This window comes from Arachis ipaensis, chromosome B02 (assembly GCF_000816755.2).
Source record: "Arachis ipaensis cultivar K30076 chromosome B02, Araip1.1, whole genome shotgun sequence".
In the NCBI taxonomy this organism is placed as follows: Eukaryota; Viridiplantae; Streptophyta; class Magnoliopsida; order Fabales; family Fabaceae; genus Arachis; species Arachis ipaensis.
The window spans coordinates 91,150,863-91,154,929 of record NC_029786.2 but is presented as its reverse complement, the minus strand read 5'-3'; positions in this window follow the sequence as shown (position 1 = coordinate 91,154,929).

Here is a 4,067-nt window from a genome sequence, read left to right as displayed (position 1 = left end):
TTCTAATCATAATACGATATCATAAAATCATATAATTTTAACAAAATAAATATATGATATATAACTAATATAAATAATAAAAAATTACCTTAATAATAACTAATTTACATAATTTTTTTAAATAAAGCCTATATATAAAGAGTTTTTTAGTGGTACACGAGTCTAGATCTGAGAGTAAACTCATTTTCTTTAAATTTATTATTCTTCTTTTACTACTTCATAGAATGTATTCTTCGTTTTTCATCCTAGTTGATTCTTTTAAGGTACAATTTATAATTTTGTATAGTATTTTTTATATACTCATTTTATTATATTATTCTTTTGATAATTTAATGATTGTTCTTACTCCAACTTATTCTTTTCGTCTAATGTTTCAGTGCGATTGTCTTCTGCCGCAATCGTTCACAATGCATCACATCCATGAAATACCTCATCGAGTTGTATTCATTGATTCGGGTTCTAACTACATGGATGTAAGCGTCCAAAGAAGAGGCAGTAGGCTCTATTTTATCGAAGGATGGTTGAATCTACTCACATATTATGATCAACCTAATGGAATGTGGGTAAAATTAGTTTTCTTAGGAGGAGCTCGATTTTTGATTGAGGAATTATTTTTGCGAAACTTTGTAGGCCAAGTTCAAGCTCCATCCCCTCCATGCTTTGTACGTCTGCCCGGAGATCTTTGAAGTGGAGCATATAATGAGATTGAATTCCCTCAATTTAAGTTCAGTTTTGCTAAATTCGTGTCAAACTTGGATATGCAATTTCAACGATTGGTAATATATTTAAATTTTTTTATTTTAAGCTTTTCGTTATTAAAATAATTTTATAACATATTGTGATTTTTTTTCAGAAATTACCGCCCTTCTTTTGCATCAATGCAATGCCATTGAGGGAAATAAGGGCCAGTTTAGTTTCTCAGTGTGGCAATTTTATATTTTGCCGTATTCCATGGATAGCAGATGATGAAGCTTATTTAACAAGAGGATTGTCTAAATTTGCACGAATTCTAAATATCCAAACTTATGATGTTTCAGTTGGTTGTCGTTACGAGAATGACTCTAATCTATACGTGTCTAAGGACTAGAATAGATTAAATATTATTTAAGTAATTTAGTTTCTAATATTGGTATTTGATTAAATTCGTTTTACATTAATTTAAATTTAAATTGTTGCCTCAATTTATATATTACGACTATTTTTATTTGATATGTTATTTTTAAATGTTTTAATATAAATTTTTTTTCTGATATTTAAGTTTATTTTTTTTCTTGAATATATGTATCACCTTTTTTTCTCTTTTTGTATTTTAGATTAGTAATGCAATTCTTAATAAAAGTGTACTTAAAACAAAAAAAAAATTAAAATATCACTATTTAAAGGAAAAAGAAAATGTACATGAAAGAAAATAAAATAAAAAATTAAAATTGCTCTATTAAAAAAATATTGTATACAGTTTACGTATGAATGGGGCTGGAATTGGAGACTATATATGGATATAAAACATAAACAATTATTGCACGATTGTGGAATAAAAAACCCTAACAGATTCGAATATAAAATAAATAAAAATGTTACAAATATTTTAAATAAATTTACAGTTTCTAGAATGAATAATTACAGATTTTTAACAAAAATAAAATAAATAATATAGAGGATCCTGCCTGTGACATATGGAGCAGATGACGTCTAAGAACTCAACAAAGAACAGATACCCATTGCAGATCATTACCTTGAATAAAAATGCTCACATAATCAAATATTTATTCCTGAAAAATATTTTTGGAAAACGGAGTGAGTTTTGCAACTCAGTGACTAGACAGTACATCTATAATTCACATGAGACCATCTAAACATTATTATGAAAATAATTTTAGTTAGAAAATAATAATTTATATGAATAAGCGAATCAATAAGGGAGTTCTCATACAGAAATCAAATCAAATAGTCCACACTTAGGCGGCTCCACCTCTAAGGGTAGCCCTTTCCTCTAGTGTGTCCGTACGGAATAACAGATCCAACGTGTGGCCTACACGTTAGGCTAGCAACGCCCCTACTAGCTGAGGTCTGAGCCAGATGCATCTAGGTTAACGTCATAATCGCCATTAACTACGGTTTTCTAATACGAGTCTCCCAAACCAATTCAAAACATATAATTTCAAAACATATAATTTCAAATACAACCAATCTTTGATCTTTCAAATATATATAGTATCAAATCAAATCAATAATACTTTTTAATCAAAAATCTTTTTCAATCATATGAAATGTCGAATATACTTTACAAATTCAGAGCATATAAGTGAATATCCATAACACTTTAATGTTACAAAAACACATTCAAATAAAATCGAATATTCTGAGATAATACAAAACTTCATCAAACATATATATAGTCTCATGTGCAGATTAAAAATCTGAATTTCACAAAAATAAATATTTAGTTCTAATAAATCCATTATTAACATCAAATTCAAGTCCTTGGTTGATAACTTGTAAGTATAATCATAAATTCAAGCAGCACATATCAAAATAATTATAGATGTAAAGCCAAATAATTATAAATGTAAAGCCTACTCACAACTTGATCCCAAGGGACCGAAGAGACCAAACCCGAAGTGCCGAATTAAAATGTGAGAAAGGATGGAATAAAATGGAACAAAAGAACGCCGAATTTGGACCGAGCCAGTGGCAGCAACTTCAATTCAAATAGTAGCAACGACTACGTCACGATGTAATCTTGACAACAACAGCAGCATCGCTACTACTTCAAGGTAAAGGTATAACAGTGGTGGCTCTTGGCGGCAACAATTTCGACGACTCCGGCAGCAACATTCATGGCCATATAGACTTCGACAACCAATGAAAAATTAAAAGCAGAAGCAGAACATGACAATCCCTTCTCCGGTGACCTCTTCCACCTGCAACGGAGGCAACCGCAATGACAGTGAAAGAACAGACGGCTGGCTCTGTGTCGCGGTGGTGGAAGGCAGCAGCATTTCGGCGACGAGCTCCAACAGAGCTCCCCTTTCTCTCTCCCGTTCGTGCCCTCCTTTTCTGCCCTGTTTGGCGATGACGATGACCTCAGCCGGGACGGCGACGGTCTCAATCAACGGCAGCGGCGCTACTCGAAGGTCCATGGACGGCGGTCACAGAAGCAAGGCACGACAGCAACGCTTGGAAATGGCAGCGACAGACGCGGTGGGGTGCAGTGTTGACGGAACGGCGATAGGGCAGTAGCTTGGCGTCAATGTGTGTGACAATGGCGCTTTCTTTCTCTTCTTCCCCACTTCTGCGTCTGAGTGCTGTCCGTGAGTGAGAGTGGCGGATGAACTAAGGGTTAGGGTTTGCCCCTTTGGTTTCTGTTCTCTTCCCTTTCTCTCTTTCTTTCTCTTGTTTGTGGGTGTATGTGTTGTAATGAAATTAGGGCAAATTTGGGGATTTTGGATTAGGGTTAAGGTTGGAAAAAGAGGGATAAGGATAATTTAGGGATTTTGATAAAACTTGAGGGTAGGATAGTAATAAAAAAATTTGGAATGTTACACTAATTATATTACAATTAGCTCATGAATAATGTATAATTATATTATTTTAAGAAAATATCTTTATTATAATTATATAAAATTAATATTCAATGCATTATTAAACTAATTATCAATCATCAATATTTTTATTCATTCTTATTATATTAATTGATATAGTTCTAATTCTCATTTATGTATAATAATTTTATTAGTAGATAGTTGTATCTACAATAATTAATTCTATCCACAATTTTATTAGTAGATAGCTGTATTCACAATAATTCATGCTATAATTTTCACCCATCCTAATAATGGTTCGTTAATTATATGGTTCTTTATCTTTTGCTTTAATTAGTGGATAATAATAATAATAATAATAATAATAATAATAATAATAATAATAATAATAATATTGTATGGACACATAATAATAATAATAATAATAATAATAATAATAATAATAATAATAATAATAATAATAATAATAATAATAATAATAATAATAATAATAATAATAATAATAATAATAATAATAATAATAAT